Genomic DNA, 22,346 nt, shown 5'->3' with positions numbered 1-22,346 from the left:
TCTTTCTAGGGAGTGAAGGTTCCTTAATGTCAGTAACCTCAAGAAGGAGTTGATGCTGGAAAACTAAATGGAGCCCAGGATGACAAAACTCATCTCTGAGCCTGGACTCAAAGGAGTCTAGATAAGTTCAAAAACATTCTCTTGCAGGACAAATGTCTTCTGACATAGAAAGATAGCCCTGGAGGCATGCCAGGAGGCCCCTGAGAGGGACCCCAAGAGAATGCACTTGGGTCTCTCATGCCTAAGTGTCTCCACGTCAAATAACAGTTGTATTTCCCCCTGATTTAATAGCCTTTTCTTATCCCAGAGCCATCGGCCATGTCATGAAAACTTAACTGGTCTCAGCTGTGCTGAAAGAACAATGAAGCTTGCCCAGGCCAGAACCACAGTGATAGAGAAAAGCAGTGAGGATAATGGTCAATGTTTACTTAGCCAGGAATAGAGTTAGGAGCTTAGGCCGATTACCTTATTATCTCAACAATCTTGAGATTAGAGAACTGCAGTTAACCACATTTTATAGGTAAGAAATCTAAGGTTTAGAGTGGTTAGAGAACGTGCACAATCACACAGCTGATATGTGGCATTCTGTCTCCAAAGATAAGTCTGTTTGCTGCTACCCTGGACTAACTCCCAGCTTTGGTCCAAGTGAGCAATGGCCATAGCCATGCATAGAGTGGAGACAAAGGAGACTGGCAGTGTCATGAGGAGCTGTCTGAGATGGAGCAGCCATGGTGGGTCCATGGCTGAAAGATGCAAGCGCAGGCAACAGTGCATACTAACATTGGGATGGAGGAAGATGTGGCCTGGGGCATCTCTGAGAGTCAGAAGAAAGGTCAAGGAAACCTCAAAATGAAGACTGAGACCCTGTTCATAGTGATGAGTGGCAGCAAGCTGCCAGACCTCAGCCTACCCAATGTGGCCATCTTTATGCCTACCAGCTAGCGAGGCCTGAGGGACTTCCAGCTTGCCATCACCTGGCCATGAGTATTGTTTTCACAGAGGAGAAAAGAGGAAAATATCAAGAAATTACAAAGTGGCCCATAATCAAATTTCAAACTTGAAAATTCCTGAGAAAAACTCTATTCTACATAGACCTAAACAAATGACACGCTGATAGCACGCTGTTTTTAGAGCCCTCTGACTTAATCTGCTGTTCTATTAGCAATTCTACTGTTACTAATGGATTTTCTTTGGAATTCAATTCTAGTAGTGCAGGGAAGAAACTGGCCACAGCACCAGAGGCTTCTTTAAAGGCAAATAACATCAATATCTACCCAAAGGGCCTCAAAGATATGTGGTTGCCCTCCAAACCAGTCCCCAGGAAGCTGTCTGGAGTCTTAGCCTCTCAAGATGAAGCCTCTCTACTTCCATAATCCCTGTAGAACATTCCACAATTCACAGATGACCCCGCCACTGGAACCTTTCCAAATAAGGGGGCCACATCTCAAGATACCCACCACTCAAAGTGCAGGAATCTAAATCAGCAGCAGCAGCAGCATCTGGAAGCTTGTTGGAAATGCAAGATCTCAGGCCCCACCAAAGACATAAGAAATCAGAATCCTCATTTAACAAGATCCTCAGGTGATTTGTGTGCATGTTACATTAAGAAGCATAGCTTAAGATTGCCTGAGATCTCTAAGTATCAGGTACCACATGGGATGTGATACCTGTATTATAACATTAACTTGAGTATGGGTTTGTGCTGCTCAAATAATTAATGAATCCATTAACTATTGACATCTCAACATGTATCCCTTGCTCTTGCTCTGCTAAGCACTGTTGGTGATACCAAAAAAAAAAAAAAAAAAAATTCAAGATATGATCCCTGTTGACAGCAAGCTTACAATTCTGTTGGAGAAAGAAAATATACATATGCTCAGAATGACCTTTCAGAAAAGGAAAGATGACCCTGTCACTGCTCTGCATAAAATAACCAGGATTTGCCAATGCCAACGAGATGAAGTCTATACTGCAGCAGAGCATCAGAAGCCTTTCAAAAGCCTGGATGGAGCACACCTTCCTCCCCGACCTTATCCCTGGCCACTGCCTTTCCCCCAGTGCTTTGCCCCAGCCACACGGACCCTGAAGGTCCTAGAATGTGCAGACCTTGCTCCCATCACCATGCCTTTCCCTTGCAGCATGAACCCCCCCTTCCTGCCCTTCCCCCTCCTATGATCACTCAATTGAATTCCGTAGGTTACCAAGGAAAGCCTCCCTTTGACTTCAAATTTGAGGGAATTGTTGCCCTTCTCACACATTCCCATTGCAAGTTCTGTTTTTGACTGTCTTCTAGGTACAAGGTCGGGTTGAAAGAAATAAAAATGGTTTATGAAACAGCTATAAATCAGTGATGCAATCCAGCACATCACTGTCTCCAGCTCAAACACACCTAAGAGCCCAGTCCCAGGATAGAAGTTCCCTAATCCTTCTCCCTCCAACTTCCCTGCAGATCACCTGACCTACTGGCTAAGCCCTATGGGAGCTAGAGGCTCTGTCCTGCACCTGGGATCTCCTTCGACACCTCCTTCATTTGGGAGACTCCTGCTCATCCTTTATATCTCGTCTCAAATGCAACATTACTTAGGAAGCTTTCCCTGCTTCCCGGAAGTATGTTGGTCCTTCTCATCTTAGTTCCCCAACATCACTTTGTATCTGAGAACTTATCTGGTTGATTGTTCATCTTTGCTTGCCTGTCTCTCCCACCTGACTCAGTCTTTCTAGGATAGAGACTTATCTTCTAAGGCATGAGTAGGACTGCTCGTGTATTCTCAGTGCTCTGCAAATGTCTGGCACAAAACAGACCAGTGCTTCCAACCCCTGCTAATTAATCATCAGAATCAACCACATGTCACTTAAAAACCCATATGCCTGGGCTTCATCTCAAAAGATCCTGCTTCTATAAGCCTAAGGTAGGGTTTAGGCATCTCTATTTTTCAAATGCTCCCCAGATAATTCCAATGTGCAACCAAGATTTAGAAACACTGTAGGAAGCCCTTACTAAAGTTTATTAGTGATGGAATTATCCATCCTCTAGCCCTGGGCATGACCCACTGCTTTTCTAGATAAACCTGACGTACCTTGATTGGACTGCCCTGGTCCTTTCTGGCTAGATACACACCCTATACCTATCTACATGTTGATATCACTGCACTGATAGTAAGCAGTATATGTACTTACGGGCTCAGTTGTTGTGTGTGGCCATCTCCATGTATAATGGGAGGTAGAGAAGAATATGATGGGTGTGTAGTTGCAGTAAGAATAATGGCAGAGACCTTTCAGGCACACCTCGTCTTTCCTGTCTAATGTTCCCAAGATATCATGCCCATACCTCTATAACATCATCCCTTAACTTTCCTGGTGTGAGCATATCTGTGTTTAAACTAGACTGCCCTGCTAGACTCCCTGAAGGAAGGACTATTCTCTTTGGTGCCATAATCTCAACTCCCATCCCAGTGCCTGCCACACAATAAGTACTCAGTAAAGGTTTGATGACTCTCTGACTCCATGCAGACTGAATGTCTGAATGAATAAATGAGTGAATGAGAGGATTTGGATAGATGGAAAGGAGGAAGAAGAACATTCCTACAGGAGTGGGGATTCAGAATCAAGGCTTTCACATGTTTAGAGAAGAGAATGAGATTGGTGCATGCATAAGAAAACTAGATAAGAGTTTTTGAAGATAGCTCCTCCTCTTTGGAGAAAGTTGGAGGCCTTTGTGGTTCCTTCCCATGAGATTCTAACAGTGGACTGCTGTACTGTGCAGGAGGGAGCTGTCCTGGGAGTCAAGTAGAGTTATTCCTAACTCTGCCATAGAATTTCTATGTTGTTATCAATAAAGGGAAGAAAGAAAATGAAAGGGAATATTTACTTAGTATCTATTTTGTGCCTGGTGCTTTGCATATGCTGTGTCCCTGGACAGCAGTGACAGCTTCTTGTGCTATTACTGTCACCTTTCTGCTGATGGAAATGAAAGTAAAAGAGTTTAACTGACTCTAACAACTTGTTCTTTTTCCTGCATACTTTGCTGCTTCCGTTCACTTAAGCTATCTTGGCGTCTGTTTCTGTGACTTGAAAATGAATGGATTGTGTTAGATTACATCTTAGGTCTTTTTGGCTCTAAAATCAATGGGTTTACCTTTGCTGTGGGGTTTCCCAAGCTTGAGGCAACTTCCTTTGAAGCCTGTCTATTACTTAGTTCCACACTACTCACCATTCAATAATTGCTTACTAAATGGAAGAACTCCCAGTTTAATCACCTGGGTAGCTCTGGGAGATAAAGACAGTATAACATTTTGCTCTAGTTAAAAAAGGTTTGCTCCCCATCCCTGAACAAACCTTGCATATTCTTGTTTCTTCACTTTTGCCTGTAATTTGCTCTCCACTTATCAAAATTCTACTCTGTCTTCAAAGTCTAACTTGATTCCCCTCTTCCATGAAGGCTTCTCTGGCTGCCAGTGAATCAGGCAACATGGGAAGGAGGATGGGATTATTGCAGTTGATTTACCGATGGAGTCAGTCACATCTAAACCTTCGGCTGCTCCATAATTAGGGAATGGATGATGGGAGGCAACCTCAGGGTCCAACACATTTCCTCAAGGGGATTTAACGAAAGAAGAGTCCAAAATTGCTCTTCCTAGAACCTCTGGGCTTTAAAGGACCTCATTATCAGCTTAGAAATAAAATGACTATATCTAATTTAAAAATCTCTATCACCTCTAGCTTTTACAATTCTTTACACACTTTTCACAACCAACCTCTGCCATCACATACTATTAAATCTGCAAGCACCCAGCTCCCTCACATGGAAGACGTCCCTCCACCTGGGGTAGTACTGGAAAATCACTGAAGAGGATTGACTTTATGCATTACATCTCTGCCTGAGGACATCCTGAAGAGGTCAGGTCACCATCCGTGCAAGCAGAATCACCTGCCTTATGGAAACATGTCTTCTTTTGAATATACCTTTGCTCATCCTTAGTAAAACAAGATGGAATTAGCATTACATAGCCACAACCAATGAAACTGAAGTGCTTACTCCCAAGTATACACACGTTATGATGTCCGACATGCAACATGGATGACTAAGGAATATGTTAAATATTCTGGCTCATCATGCTATACGAATCACAGTGAATGACTGCTCCTGGGAGCTTTAAAATCAGACAATAATTTTTTTGTCTTTTGAAGGTTATCATTTAACATTTGCTCACTTTTGTGACCCTGACAGAACAAGTCATTTGGTAAATATTTTTTGACTAAATCCAACAATCAATGGATTCATCTCTCTTTTATTTTTCTCTCCCTTAATATGACTCTGAAAATGTGTCATCAATATAATAAACACATTAATTTAACACTGGAAAACCTGGGTCACATAATGGAAGAAACCTGTGTCCCCAGGGCTTTGCTAATGTTTCTGTAGTTATACTTGCAATTCATCTGTTTTTACATGCCTCTCTCCTCCACTGGACATGTGTTTTTTAAGGGAGGTGACTGTCTTACTCATCTCTGTATCATCAACGTTTATTACAGTGCTTAGCTCATAATAAGTTTAGTAGTTGTTTATTAAATGAGTGAGTAAATATATTTCTAAAATGATTGCTATGCCTACATTGACTTCCTGGCCTCTCCTCATCCCTATCCTAGTTTTTTTTTTTTAGAATTCTCAACTACTTCTCTGTTGTATTTAGACAAGCAGCTTGTGGGAAAATTAAAAGTAAATCCCTCTTACAAAAAGTAGAAACTCCTGATAGAAATGATTTTTTTACATGTCTTTTAAATCGCAAAATCGTAATGCCTGAAGGAACATCACAAATCTTTCAAACATAAATAATATATTGAGAAACCTACCTAGCAATAAGGTGAAATTGGTATATCTGTTTTATAAAGAATATGTATGCTATATTAAAATGAATATGTAGAAAAAACATATGAACAATCAATAGACAGGAGAAATTAAAACGCAAGGGACAAGCATATAGGAAATCTTTCATACAGATATTGGGGGAGTGTGGGGGGTCTAAGAGCTCTCATGCTCTGTTCATAGGAATACAGACTGGAGCTGCCACTCTGAAGAGCTAACTGGCATAACTGACTTTATATACATATAACCCAAGATCCTGAGTGAATACCCCAAAGAAATTCTCACATAACATTGGAGCAGCTAAAGAATTTGGCAGGGAGTCAGAGGCAATCTGAGCATCCATCTATTGGAGCATGAATAGATAAAATATGATGCACACATCCCAGGAAATTTAGTATGGCAGTACAAGCTTCAAATCAGATTTTCACATAGCAATAGTACTTATTGAGACACATGATACAAGACCATTTATGTACATGAATAATACATGTACACAAAGCAAAAGATATTTTGCAATAACATATACAACCCAAAACAAAGCAACCCACTTTAAATACATGATGATGGTAATCTATAATGGGAAGGGGTTAGGAATATGGACTAATAATGATAATAGTGAAAACTGGGAATAAATAATTTTAAAATAAGAGGGAGCCCATATGGTCCATAGATGAAAATGTTCCATGAACTAAGCAATATGATCAACTCAAGCCCAGTATTGGAGGTCCAAAAGAAAAAGTTAAATGAAAAGAAAAAAAATGTTAAAACTTGCTAGTAATAGAATTAATGTAAATTAAAACCATAGGGTAACTTTCTCACTTACCAAAATAATAAAAGATGTATTTTACTTGAACCAATAGCCCCATTTTTGTCATTTACCCAGTATAAATAAATAATGATCAGCACTGCTATTTAACTTTAATTCTGTAGGTATAATCCAATATAATTAGGCAAAAGAAAAAAATTAAAGGTGTAAAAATTAAAAAGAAGCAATATTTATTATTTACTATATATTTGAAAAATCAAAGAGAATCAACTGAAGAAGTTTTTTTAAATTTTTTGTAGGTTTTTTTTTTTTGGTAATTTTTTATATTACAAAGAATAAGCAAATTTGCTAAGAAGACAGGGCACACATTTCAAATCTTCAAATTAGTAGCCCTTCAGGTAGATTCAAAACTAGTTTGTAGGTATAAAGAAAAAAGTCTCCAACCACAATGGGACAAAAACAAAAACAAACTTACCATTAGTGTTTAAGATCTAGAGAAAGAAAATAGAGAGGCCATGTTTAGGAGAAAGCCTTGAGCAATGGAATGCAGAAAGGGCCACCTGACTGAAAACACACAGGCCCCTGGAAGACCCACCTCAAAATATCCATAGACCCCAAATAACCAATGGGCTACTTACAAGTAGGCACAGTTCCCAAAAAAGGGAAGATTCCTTATGTCACCATACATCCTCATCTTCCCCCTTTAAAAGCAGCCCCCACCCACCTCCTCATGGCAAACAGCCTCTCTGTCCTGCCCGCAGCTCCCTTGGGGTGTTTTCAATACACTTTTATCCCCTTTGTTCTACCTTGGGTGAATTACTTCACCATCCATGACACGGCTTCTACCCAATTGTCACCCCACATTTTAGGGTCCCCATCCAATCGAGAGACACCCCATTTAGCCACCACAGAAAACTGTAAGATTCTTCTGAGAGACAAAATGAAGACCTGACCAAATGACAAGGCATACCATGATCCTGGATGGAAAGAATTGATGTCAATTCTTTCTAAATCACTCTATAAGTGTAGTGTCATTTTACTAAATATACCAACAGGTTTATTTGGGAAACAAAGAGCAAATTCCAAAGCCAATACAAAAGAATAAATAAGGATATCCAGGGCAATTCTAAAAAAGAAGAATACTGAGAAGGGACAACCTTTAATAGATGTTAACATATTGTATAAAGCCAAATAATTCGCAAAGTATATCACAGGTAGATGAATAGAAAGACCCAGGAAACAGAAAACAACTCAAAAAAATGGTCCCAGATGTACACAGGCATTAAGTATATGATAAAGGTGGCATTTCAAATTAGTGAGGAATAGAAGGATTATTTAATAAATGATACAAATAACTAGATGGCCACTAAAAGAAAAGTCTAGTTGGATCAATAATTTAAAAATGAAACCATAAAAGTGCAAGAAAACATTATAGTGATTTTTTATACATAATCTTTAAGGGGCAAAGGTCTTCCTAAACATGACATAAAAACCAGAAGTAATGAAACAAAAAAATGTGAAAATTTGACAATAAAAAATTGGGACAAAGAAAAATCCACAGTAACCAAAGTCAAAATTCTCAAGGGCAAAATGAGAAAAAGATTTTGCAATTTATATCTTAGAAAACAAGGACCAATTTCCCTAATATATAAAAAACTCCCATAAACATTAAGAAAAAGATCAACAATCCAATAGAAAAATTAATGGGGTATTTAGAGAAAAAATAATAGCCCTTAAACATATATAATTATGTTCAAATGTTTTAGAAGATAAATGCAAATAAAACTTACAGTGAGATACCACCCCCCCCAACATATTAGAAAATACTTTAAACACTTGTTAATACATGGGTTGTCAAGAATGTAGGGAAACATGGGCGCCTGGGTGGCTCAGATGGTTAAGTGTCTGCCTTCGGCTCAGGTCATGATCCCAGGGTCCTGGGATCGAGTCCCACATCGGGCTCCCGGCTCAGCGGGGAGCCTGCTTCTCCCTCTGACCCTCTCCCCTCTCATGCTGTTTCTCTCTTGCTCGCTCTCTAAAAAATAAATAAAATCTTAAAAAAAAAAAAAAAAGAATGTAGGGAAACAGCCATTTTCCTACACTTCTGGTAAGAATGTAAATTGGTAGCACTTCTAGGGAGAACAATTCATCAGTAGCTATCAAAATTACAATTGCAAATATTTTTGACACAGAAATAGCACATCTACATATTCCTTCTACAAAAATACTTGAGCAAGTATAGTCACTGCTACCCTATTTGTAAGAGCAAAGATTGCAAACTATTGTTTCCAATCCTCCACTGAAAATGTTTTCTCTTCCTTTATTGCCTTGGGCATAGTAACAACAAGGAGTTTCAAGTTAGTCTCTGAATTCCTGGGACCCCTGTGGATCTGTGTTTATTTCCTTTTGTTTCTATTAATTTTTCTTCAGGTTGTCAGGACTCCTTAATGTGCCTGTTGCTTGGTTGGTTGGTTTTGGTGGCTGGGCTTTCTATTTGTAAAATTGTTTCTAAAAATAATGTGAAGCCGATTGTGGTTACATTCCACAGAGATGTACCTTTGCTTCCACCAAGAGCTATTAGCAATCTTGAATCATCTCATTCCAATTTCAGGAATTAAGAGGTGGTGATCAGTCCCTGTGAGGGCTTGCCACTTAGGATTCATTCATTTTTGGGGTTTATCCCTTTGGAGTCCCAGCCTAAAGTTGAGGGGTCACCTTGGAGTGTCCATAACTCCTTGTGGTCCCATGAGGTTGTCACAAAGTCCTCAACATTTTTCTTGCCCAGGTCTAAAACACCCTCAGAGGTTGGGCTCACATTCCTTGGGTTTCCACTCCCCTCAACTCCTCACCAAGTAATTCCTTCTCTCTGTTTAACCCTCTACTACTTCAGCTATATATATATATATAACATTTAGCTAGCTTTTCTGGTTGTCCTCATGGGAATTATTCCATATTATCTCGTGTGATGACCAGGAACAAAATTCCAAAAAACCCTACATGTTCATCAATCAATAAATGATGGTACATTTATACAACAGAATAAATTATTGTGTATTTATGGTTAAATAACAAAGATGTTAAATAAATGATGGTACATTTATATAACAGAATGCTATTTGGTACAGAGAGGTTATTTTTTAGGTGCTGATATACACCAATCTTCAAAATATATTGTTTAGTGAAAAAGCAAGGTACAGAACAGTGGACATTGTATGCTATCATTTAGGCATAAAATATCTCTAGAAGTATTCAAAATAAGTTAATACTTGGCTCGTTTGGAGCTTAGAAAAGTGAATAGCCAAGGCATGGAAGAGAGAAGAAAATTCTTCAGTTTTTATCATTTTGTATATTTGAATTTTGAAACCAGTAATATATTATCTGTTCGATATAAAAGCAGATAAAATAAACATTAAATGATAAAAAAAATGGGTAAAGCTATGTGTGTGAACCTATTTATCACTGCAGTATTTATAACAGCAAAAAATTAAAAGTGACCTAAATGTTCAACTGTAAAGAAACAGTTAATTATATCAGGTGTCACTGACGGCATATTCTGCAATGATATGAAGAATAAATATGGAAGTTATGTAGAAACATGGATACACTACTTTTCTATTGCTGTGTAATAAATTAACACAAACTTAGCAGCATAAAACATCATTTGTTCTCTCATAGCTGTGTTGATCAGAAGTCTCACGTGGTGAAGCCGGGTTCTCTGTTCAAGGCTTCACAAGGTTGAAATCAAATTGTCAGGTGATCTGAGTCCTCATCTTAGAATTCTGCCTTCCTCAATGGAAAATACATATTTTTAAAGAAAGAAAATAGCAAAACTCTTAAACATATGCAAAGATATTCAACCTTACAAGTAAGAGAAATTATAGTGAAGTACCCTTTTCATCAGTCAGACAGAAAAGGTTTTAAAAACTTGCTTACACACTGGATTGGCAAAGGTGTATAGAGGCAGATGCTTTCTTACATCATTCTAACTTGTATTAAAATACTGCATATGGCAATATACATAAACTATGATAACAACCAGGAAAAGGAGGTGTGTGTGTGTGTATGTGTGAAAGAGAATAAAAGAGAGAGTACAAAAATATTAATAGTCACATAAAAGAATTTGGGTGACTTAATATTTTGTTAATTTTGAGATTTCTAAGTAAGGTTACTATTTTCTTCTATCATCAAAATTGTATTTACAGAGGAAGAACAGTAACTTTTTCGGTCTCTTTCTGTTTACCACACACACAAAAACGAGTAGATTTATTGCAGTGTTCTAGATCATTGTTATTTGTTGGTACTGCTGAGATTAGGACATAGGGCCCAACCCCAGGTCCTTTATATGCCATGTTGTCCCGTCTCTTGCTGGAAAACTCCAGGCGTAGGAGAGTATGACAATTATGGGATACCTATTAACTTCTGTGTGCTCACTACTTACTAGGTACATTTATGTCTAGTTAACCCTCACAACGATCCTATACGATAAATTTTATTTCATAGTCTCACTGGGTTTTCAATCCCAGCTTTAATCCAGAAAGGCTGTGGGACTTGGCAAGGATTCCGCCCCTCCTTGCTCCATTTCCTCTTTTGTAAGATGGAGTAAGAGTCATGAGAGTTGTGTATAAAATAAGCCAGATACCTTTGATACCTGCCTATATCCTCCAGCACTTAACTACACCCATACATGCTTAGTCAACTTCCAACTGCCAGCACCTTTGTCTCGTTGCGGGAGGTTTTTTCCTCCGACTACGAGACCCCTTCTGTTCATATGTGGGAAAGTCTGGAAGTTCTGGAAGAATTAATGCCTCCTCCCTTCTTCCAGCAGCGCTTAATCAATGAATAACTGGGGAGTGCGCAGAAAGTCACTGAGCTACCTCAGCCCCTGGGCAAAATGACTGAGATACTTGTTCTATTGAATTTCCCACTGTTCCCCAGCAGTATTAAGTTCCATTTACTCTCAGAGTAATTCCCTTGACAATATACTCTGTTGTTGTTGTTTTTTTTTTTTGTAGTAAGAACATCTAACATGAGATCTACCCTTTTAATGAATTTTTGAGAGTACAGTACAGTATTGTTTACTACAGACATGATGTTGTACAGCAAATCTCTAGAATTTATTCATCATGCATAACAGAAACCTTATACCCATTGAACAACTCCCCATTTCCCCCTTCCCTAAACCCTTAGCAATCATCTTTCTACTCTTTGCTTCCATGGCCTTAGCTATTTTAGATATCTCATATAAGTAGAATTATAAAGTATTTGTCCTTCTATGACTGGCTCATTTCACTTAGCATAAAATCCTCTAGGTTCATCTGTGTTGTTCCATATTGCAAGATTTTCTTATTTTTAAGGCTGAATAATATTCCAATGTATATATATATACTACATATTATTTACCCATTCATCTGTCAATGGACATTTGGGTTGTTTCCACATCTTGACTATTGTGACTAGTGCTTCAAGGAATATGATTTTAATCAAGGTGTTGGCCAGGGCTGTGGTCTCATCTGAAGACTTGACTAGGAGAGGATCGGCTTCCATACACACAGGCTTGTTGGAAAAATTCAGTTTTCCAGCAGTTACTGGGCTGAGGGCCTGTTTCCTGCTGGCTATTGGCTAGAAATGTTTCTTAGTTCCTTGCCACATGCACCTTCCTAATATGGCAGTATGCAAATTGAGAAGGCAATAGAGAGAATCTGCTAGGAAGACGGAAGTCATAATTTTATATAACCCAATTACAGAAGTGATATCCCATCACCTTTTCCTTATTCTAATGGTTAGAAGCAAGTCAAAGGGTGAACCCACATTCAATGGGAAGAGATCAAATGAGGGGGTAATTGCCAGGAGGCAGGGACCATTGGAAGACATATTGCAATATACCTGTTACACTAGTCAGTTTTAGATCATTGATAGGAAAGAAAGCCTAGGTCTTTCAGAAAAAAAGTCCTTTTTGGCTTCTTTGAGGTACTCTTGGAATCTTAATAGGAGATTTCCCTCATGAAATTAGCTTTTCCTTAGGTAAATATATTCTAAGAATGTAAGATGGCTCTAAAACTTTATGGGTAATAATAAGAAGACAAGAAGGAAATCAAAGTTATTCATGACTAGTTGAATTGCAGAAAACTGGGAGAGTATATTCAATATTGGTGGACCAACCTGGATAATGGATATTGACAAAGTTAAATCAACATATATGCATTGAACATACTCTTTTGTATATAGTAGGGACTTAATACTTATTTGGAAAGAAATCAAATAGAATTAGATTTAAATGTATAGATTTCAATTATCTCTGCTGATATTGTCCATGCTTTAACTTTTACCAAGAGCCATTCTGCTTCTGCTTCCAAATGTGATGAAGAACTTGTTCCTTAAAATAGAAATAAAATTGACTATAAAAAGCAGAGTCCATGCTATTATTACTCACTCCTGACAGAGCTGTGCTTATAAAATACAAAGGGCTTCCTTCTCCCTAATCTGAGGGGATATTGCAGTCCACCAAATGAAAAATAAAGCTACCTTCAACAGCTGCTAAGGAGTTAAGAAGCTGGGTATGAAATTGTGTCTCCCTCATTACCTGCAATGCATGGCTGAGTTCATTCGAAGTAATGCCTGGAAATCCTCTACTAAAACAATCACAAGGTAGGTTGGGAGTTTATGCCTTTTGACCAGGTCCACAACCCACATCTGCCACAGAGAATTTTAATTGATATTATTCTAGAGAAGAGTTCCTGTGCTAGTATTAAATCAGAAAAAAGGCAATTTAACACTGCATTATTCATCATTCCAGCATAAATGAAAATAGAATGGATTTAGAGTAGAAAACTACTTTTCAGCAGGGAGAAGGCTTTTATATAACCAGACTATCAACCACCAGTTTTAAGGTTTGGGCCCCATATTACAAAATATATGTGACAAATGAATAAAAATGTTATTTCTAAATCACCTTTTCCATAGTACAAATAAGGCAACTGTTTTTGATTTGTACTATGATTTGAAAGCATTGCTTTTATTTTTATAACATTAGAATATTAATTATCAAACCATTGGAAAAAAATATATATATAGAGAGAGAGAAAATCTTACTGAAAGTTTTAACTAGTTCGCTTATACATTGTATGTCTTTGTAATCTGCTTCCTACTTTGTCTTTGTTTTTATTGTGTCTTTCCAGGCAAAGTGGAGAACTGTAATGGACTCTGAGTGAAGAATGTAATTATTCAGATATGTAGGATTTTTTTCTTCTTAGAATTTACCAGAGAAGTTCCTTTTGCCCATTTTTCAAGAATGTAAGAGAAAAGGGAAGGGGATTTGACATTTATTGAGCATCTACTATGTGCCAACCATTTTTTGATATACATACTTTCATTGATTGATCAGTCCTACAAATAAGTACTGTTATCCCAATATGATAAATGAGAAAACAGAAACTAGGAAACCATGGAAGGGAAGAAAACTAAAATTTGTTGAGCAAGTGAATACTAACATGAGATGCACTTCATATTTATACATTCATTTACACTTTACATATGCATCCCCATGTTACAGTTTTAAAAAATGGGCTCAGAGTTGTTAAATAATTTATACAATATCATACACTTAGTAAGCAGTTAAGTTGAACTAGAATCTGAATGGATCTGATTCATCCTATTTTTCCCAATTACATCAAAATACTTCAGCATAAAATTCTTTAAATGTAGCTGCTAGCAGAGGCACTGAAGAATTTAGATGGCTTCCAGCTCACGAGGGGAAGGTTGCCATTTATAAAACTGTTGTGTTCCCCGGCAGGGAAAGGCATCTGGGAACATTTCTAGAATTAAATTTATCCATAATTAAATAAATAAAATTAATAAGAGTAAATATTAGAGGCATCTTTCCTGGCTCAACGGTATGGTCCAGTACAGGTCACCAAATCTACTCTATTATAATTTATTTTCCTTCTTTTTTCTTCCTACTAAAACTATTGAACATTCATTGCTTCATTATAATTTGTTTTTTAACTCATCCATCTCCTGTTCTATATTAGGAGTTCCTTTTGGGCAGATACCTTGATATATCCTAGCCATCTAATACCTGACACTTAGCAGATGCTCAATAAAAATCAAAGGAATGAATGACTGAATAAACAAATGAATTCATTAGTAAACAAACATGATACAACAGGGTAGCAAGCCAAACTTATTACCTAGCTCTAGCAAACTTTGGAATAGTCTAGAATATGGCGCTCACACTGAAGGTGATGTGATGCCTCAAGTGTGTAACCTCGAGTTATAGATTTAGCTTGGTAAGTACTTAGCCAGGACTCAGCTTACTTGAGTGGTACCCATCTCTGTCCTACCACTATTCAAGATGCTCCAATCTTGATCTCTAGCCACTGAGAGACTTACGGTCCCTCTGAGTCTGTGATTCTCTAGGGCATACTCTCTCCTACTTCTCCTTCATTCCTCTGTTCCAAATATATGTTTTGATTTGATGTTTGCAAAAATGTTAAATGTAGGCTTTCCTTCTGCTCAGAAGAATGCCTACAGATAATATGCAGAGGTTAAGAGCATGAGTTTCAGGTCAGACTAAATAGGTTCAGGCCTAACTATCATTTATTTATTAGCATGTGACCTTCAAAAAACAGTATGTTTAAGTTTTAGCTTCTCATACATAGATGGGGATAATAGAAGTACCTACCCCAGAGGAAATTATATAAGATGATGAAACAAATGCAGTGAGCATGGCTCCTAACACATTGTTATTTTAATAATAGAATGAGAGTAAGAAAGTGTCTTTTTATTTGGCTGTCTGGTTTATAATTACTTAAGAATTAAAACCAAGAGAAAAGAGAAATCCCCTTTATCCTCCTAAAAAAGCATTGAGTAGTCTGGTTGCAAGGACAGGAATATGAGTGGTTTGGCCCAGCTTTAGATCTTGCGCCCATCCTGGCAATGAGAGTGAGTGCTATGTTTGTTGACCTGGGTATTGGACCTCCTCAGGGGTCTGGGATGGGTGACGGGGTGGGAAGGGGAGTGCTGTCTCACCTAAACCACATGGACTGAGTGAGAGAGGAGGCAATAGCTAAAGGAAAATAGAGCAAAAAGAGCTGCTCTGCATCCCTACAGGACTAAACCAACCACGGATAACCGATATAGGATGACCTTACTAACCAAGAGAAATGAAAGCACCTTCACATGCCTGTTTTCTCCTAGTAAAAGGCATAACTTCCCAAATTCAAACTGGTCACTTACCCCTATGGGAAGTATGCAAATAAAAGGACAGAATTGTGCAAATAAAAGGATGGATTTTCATCTGTGTGTGTCTGTCCTTGTTATAGTTTAATACAACCACATGTTGTCCCTTGTCTCAGGAAAGAAGTTAGAGTAACAAAAATCAGACATAAATTGCCAATATTTCCTAATATAGCTTTTTCCAGAAGCTTTTGTAAAAGTAGAAGTCATATTGATGCCAAGTTTCAAATAGCACTTAAATCAGGCCATTTTGTCCTAGAGTCATTTACCCATGGGTGGTGGTGGTGGTGGTGTGTGTGTATGTTTCAGTGTACCTGTATTTGTGTTTCCTTTATTCTCTTCCCTCACATTTCTCCTCATAAGAAATTTCTCCTCTCCATGGTCTTCTACCACTCAAGCCATCAAACATGGAGGAATGAACACAATACTTAAACAATGTAACTTTCTTCCTTGAATAGAACATCAGATATCCAAGCAATTTTTTAATATGTTCACATGAAAAGAAAAATAAGCAAATGTAGAAGGTAATTATGGAGGTCACAGAAGGTTTCTTTTCTCCTTTTGTTTTTAAGTGAAATGTACATTTTCAAATTAAAAGACAATTCTGGGAAAATATTGGGATGACCATTAAAAAAGGAGATGAAATATGAAAAGCTCAAGTAATAAATAATGAACACAAATAAATGACCTGCCAGTTTGTCAACCTCCAAGCCAAGCATTATATTCCAGGATTTGAAGTGAATAAGAAGACTGCAGAAACTGATACTGAGCCACACAGACAAAGAAATCTCACTTCATTCTACTGTGTTCTTAAAACATGGATATTTGCGTGGCTAGAGCATTAGGTAAGTACACTGAAACATCATTTTATTTAATATGACCAATTCTGGAGAAGTACATCACAAGAAATGAAAACCTGGAACCCATTAGGGATGTTCCCAGTTCTGGGTTGGGCCTATTTTCCCTGGAGGTTCTACAAGCCTACAGCCCACATTACATCCAAGATGTATTAAATAAAACAATGGTATCACTAAATGAAAATATCACTGGATATTGTAGACTACCTTTGGAAAAGCTTCTTATGAAAACATACCTCAATCATTTAACTTGACAGGCCAACTCCATTATTAAAAGTATATCTGTATCTTTCAACAAATCTTGACTCATATTGGTAGCTTCCTTCTTAGTTCCAAAAGAGAATACTATCACCATGTGCTTACTATAATAGAAAGGCTCTTATCATTGTGTTACAAGTGTCCTTCTTCCTTAAAATCCAACCTTATTCCTTTCTTAAAGTCTCAATATAATATAATGTAATATAAATATAATCAATTATGTATATTATATATTAATAAAATATAATATGTTTATAATATTTATATTGTTATTTCGATTATATTAACTATTATTTATATATTTATTTATATAGAATATTTATACCTTATAATATGTTTATAATTTTTGAAATATACAATGTAATACAACAATGTAACCTATAATTATTACTCACCATATAGTTATAATATAGTAAAATATATATTATATATTATTATCTACATATACATGCTTAATTATACCTTTATAGGACTGAATGGCAATAGGGTTGAAAAAGAGTTCTCACTGAGATTTAATTCAGGGTCATGGATTAGACATTGCAGTTGTAATCATTCCCCATTCACCAGTATCCCATTTACAAAGCCTATTCCTTATGAATCTACCTTAATTAGCATCTTCTCTGAAGAGACTTCCATGCCCATACTCTTTACCACCAGAAATATAGAACAATTTTTAAAAATGCCACCAGTGTTTTGTGTAATGAGGTTAAGTGCCAGTGAACGTATAATCAGATCATCGCTGTCTTATGCCTGCCATCTTGTACAAACTCTTCTGGTTATACTAGTCACACTGCACTGTAGTTTGTTTAATGCCAGTCTACACAGTGGGACTCTGACTTACCTGGGTGAAAAGCCACGTTATACTCATTTTTGTTTCCAGTGGCAGATAGTGTCTGAACCAGGCCACCACCAAGCCAGTGTGCTTATCTCTCAGTTGCTAGGAGTCTTGGCTGCTGGTGGCCCATAGTGATCTTTCTCCAGAGGATTCTCTTTGACCACTAGGAGTCCAGAAATGACCACAAGGAGAGCCCTCATCAAATGACTAGATGCTTGAAGGGTACACAGGCCCAGCCTCTAGACTCAAAGTGGGACCAGTCTGTGGTCTTCATGCCCTATAGCTCCCCTGGAGATCAGGTGAGGCAAGACTCAGCTGAATTCACATCTCTGCTTAGCTTCTTCCCCTGCCCAGATCTGCTTCCTTCACTCTTGGAAACACTCCATCAGCTAATCACTCATACACAAACCTCCATGTCAGGTTGTGCTTTTAGGGAATCTGACCTAAAACACCTCTAAGTGCACTGATTGCTGGGACAAATGGTCTGTTTCTCCTATTAAACTCTGAGATCCACAAGAACAGAAAAAAATGACTTATTTACCTCTTCATATACAGTACCTAATTCAGTGCCTGACAGTAAACACTCAAAAAAAAGTTTTAAATTTGAATTAATATGTGAATATATTTACCTCATTCCTTATTCTCTTCTTGGACAGAATAGATAAATCCTAGGAAAAGCAAGACATGGGTTTAAGGATTATCATTGCCATTATCATTTCATATCAACCTTTCTCTAAGACTGAATGAATATAAATTGTTGGGAGAAATAGTAACCTCTGAAATAAGGGGGATAAAGACACACCTCCCCCCAATTCTATCTTACAGTAATGTAGATAATGAAACAGTGACACCTCATCAATTGAATAGATTCATTAACAGTAGCTAATGGCCAAATATCAAACTGAATTTTGTTTTGTTTTCTTTTTTAGCTTCCCCTGAGAATATTTTTCCCTTCCTCACTTTCATCTTACTCCCATATTAAATCAGCATTAGGTTGGTAAATATCAAGCCAACTCTAGGAAATAAAGATTTTCTCAGTTGAGTTTTCTTGGTCGCAATATAGTATATCACCAGAGATTAAAACAAATATGGGACTCTGGTCTCTACTGTATCCCTTGGAAATGATCCTATTTCTCCTCACTGAGGAAGACAGGTTAGACTCCACCAAATGAATTAACAAGGTCATCCAGAGGATAAGAACTCCAACATTAATCAAAAGCATGTACCTATATGTATCTAAATTAATCTGAAGGCACAAGTTTCTCCATCAGCGGATCTGCTCAGGCCTATGTCTTACTAATAAAGTAGCAGGATTTCAGTGGGCAGAAAATAGAACAATACTTTCAATGCTCTAATTATAATTCCTGTTACCAATCGCCTCAAAGTTTGCCCAAGAAAGCATAAAAGTAATTGACTCTTCACAAATACATTTTGTTTTGAGGTAGACATAGTTTTCTGATAAGAAAAGGCTCATTAGGTTTCTATTACTCAAACTTGCGTCAAATAGACAAGATACAATTCTTAACACAATGACAAAAAATTACTCAAATAACATCTCTAAGCGGATTCACTCTTTGGGAACACTGGTATTTGGTCAGCTCTTCTGGAAACCTCCAGCCATCAACTGCATTGCAATTACAGAGCTATGGACAAAACAAATGAGATGAGATGGTGCAGGAGAGGCACGGGAGGGGCCCAGGGATTCTAAAGAAAACTGGCCCTTAATATCGAATCGGCTGCCATTTCACCCAAGTGTGGGGCTGGAGACGTTATGTTATCTCATCTATTCCTTACTATAACCCTGATAAGGCTGGATTTTTATCTTTATTTTACAAGTGATAACAGTTGTCTTTACAGATACTAGATCGCTTTTACAAAGTCACATGGCTACTAAGCAACACTGCTGGAACTCAAACCAAAGACTATCTGTTCCAAAGCCCATCATCTTTTGACTTCATCACTCTTTATCAGGTTAGCTAGTATTCACTAAGGGTTTATTTTCACTGAGCTCTTAAATATCGGCATTTCTGTGACTCAGGGGAAAAAAAGACACTTCTCTCTTTCTTTATGACACCAGCACTTACAATCCCATCACCTTTTTGATATATTACTTACTAGCTAACAACTAATACATGATCTGTTCTAAGAAGCAATTCTATATCCGAAGAGTGGGTGCCATCTTCTTTAAAGTTATCAAAATGAGTTAGTAAAATGCAGTGGATGCTTTGAGGGCACGCTAAAGCTTTGGAATCTGTCAGCAAATGAAGAAAAATGAAGGAAATACCGGGCACCCTCGATTTTGTGGACAAAGCCCATAGCGGACACAGGCATGTTCATGACTCCATGGCTTCCAAAGCCCTGGGGAAATTCAGAAATGATGCCCGGTTTCCTGAGTCAGAAAGAGAGTGTGGCCGGGTTCCCCGCTAGAGGGAGGTGGGGAGAAAACTGGGCTGCCATCCTCTGTTCTCTTTGTGAAGTGGTATATGAAGTATCTACTGTGAGTGAAGGATGTGAGGCAAAGATGGGGAGACAGAAAGTGGCAGAGGTTAAATGGGTTTGGATTCACTGTCTTGGGGAATGGAAGAAAGGACTGACAGGTGACAGGGTGACAAGAATGCAAGCTCCATGAGGTCAAGGAATTTTTCTCCGTTGTGTTTCCTTAGCATTCACACATAGTAGATGCTCAGTAAATATTTGTGGAATGAGCAACCTTGGAAGAAATTCTTGAATTGGTTTTATAAATGGCAGCATCCAAGATATCATTTTGGAAATAAATTCTATTTGCAGTATTTCAATGAAATCGGCAACATCTCATGCCATATCATCTCTCTCTCTCAAGTTCCTCTTAATGCCAACCAAAGAGTCTTCATGCAGTTGAGGTCTGGACAAAATGAGTGTCAAGAGTGAATTAGAGGTATAAAGATTAGCCTGATGATTACCTATATAAGATGGTTACAGGTTACCTTCCCAGACTTTGCCTTGGTGATGGTGAAGGGGTTTGTGAATGCTGCAAAATGAGTGGATGTAGATGAGTCTGAAGTCCTTTGGGAACACAGCTAGCCACTCTGCAGGTGCTGGCCTAACTCTTACTTTTCTTCTCTAAGGGCGAGAGTTTCTCAGATGCTGCATCTGACCTATTCCCTTTCTCCTCATTCCAGAGTTTCTTGGTGCTCTCTCTGCGTTTTCTCCTTTTTTTTTTTTTTTTTTTTTTTGAGGTGTTTCTAGCAAGGCTCCAGAGGGTTGTCCCATCCTCCCCCAACAGCTACCCCTCAGTTTTAGGATACTGCTTTGCTGGAGATTCTTAACTTCTGTAGGAACCTACAGGACTCACCTGGCCTAGAGATGTTGCACATGTGATGATTTTAGGGCTTGAGATCTACCTTCTCCTTGGCCCTCCATGTCATCGACTTTTCATGACCTCTACTCCCTTAAGGCACCAGCTCCTGTGTGTTCAGCTCTTGCTTCTACCAGTGAAAATAGGAAGAAGGGGAAACAGCAATGTGATGTATTAGCCAAGTTTAAGCCTTCAAGTTATATTTGTAAAACTGACAAAGCACTTTATAATCTCCATATAAAAGCCAAGTTGAAAGCAAAGACTTATTAAATCTGTATAAAATATACAAATGAGTAAATTATTGCTAATGGCATGATTTTCTGTACTCTTCTTCAAAGCTAAACCAGAAAATTCTTTTCATTTTAAACAACAGATTCATTTATTGCATTATCCAGGATACCTCACTAATCCATTTCTGGTTTTTAGTATAATACAGATCTATCTACATTTGTAAACAAAAGACTGAGCTGCAAGAGAAATGAAGAGTAAAGCTAGGCCTGCATTTCAGAGTAACATGCAAAAACCATTAAACCAGAATTCATTTTAAACAAGTTTCTGCTAGACAGGATGGGTTGAGTGTGATTACTAGTTCTAGGAACCCATTATGAAACAAATAAAAGTTAAACATTGCCCTGGAAAATTGATACAAGTGAGTTGAATTTATTTATCTACTGAACAACAAATAGAGCTCAAATTTGGCAAGAAGAGTAGGATATCTGGGGAGAGGATGTTATCCCAAGGATGTAGATGAGAACAAGTTATGTTAAGAAAAGTAAAAGGTACAGAGATGGAATTTTACACAATTATTCAGAGTGTGGTAGATTTATATTATGTCAATTTAGCTCCACTGGAACTGAATTTCAAAAATTCCCTTGCCTGCATAGCTCCTGGTTGGCATGAAGTATCATCAGCCACACTCCTTGTGCATGCAGAAGGTGAAAGCAGGCAATGAGGCTCCTGGTAGCTTATACACACTGTTGCTTGTTGCTGGCTTCTCACCTTGGGGTAGCATCCTCTTCTCCAGTTCCTGTACCTCCTGCCAAATCCTCATTTGGCTTCTCTGGCTCCTGGGTTAGGTGCAGAATGAGTCCCAGGATGAAGGGCACTAGCTTCCCCTGCAGGATACCCCCATTCCCCATGTGGCAGGTGTAAAGGCAGGGAGAAACTGTCATGGATTTTAAAAGCCTCTCCTCATGGGC

The 22,346-nt window shown here is 38.1% G+C and overlaps 1 long non-coding RNA gene across 1 annotated transcript in view; it reads right to left on the bottom strand.

Moving 5' to 3' along the window:
* Positions 1-21,561, bottom strand: part of LOC118015153 — a 40,370-nt gene extending 18,809 nt beyond the window's left edge. Inside the window, exons 1-2 of the long non-coding RNA XR_004680543.1 lie at positions 21,145-21,561; positions 18,443-18,481 (exon numbers count right to left, since the gene is read on the bottom strand). This is a non-coding gene — a long non-coding RNA (uncharacterized LOC118015153). The remainder of the gene's footprint in view (positions 1-18,442; positions 18,482-21,144) is intronic.
* Positions 21,562-22,346: the final 785 nt, after the last annotated feature.

The sequence above is a fragment of the Mirounga leonina genome, unplaced genomic scaffold, assembly GCF_011800145.1.
Source record: "Mirounga leonina isolate KUSES-001 unplaced genomic scaffold, KU_Mleo_1.0 Mir_165, whole genome shotgun sequence".
Classification (NCBI taxonomy): Eukaryota; Metazoa; Chordata; class Mammalia; order Carnivora; family Phocidae; genus Mirounga; species Mirounga leonina.
This window is presented reverse-complemented; position numbering and strand designations above follow the sequence as displayed.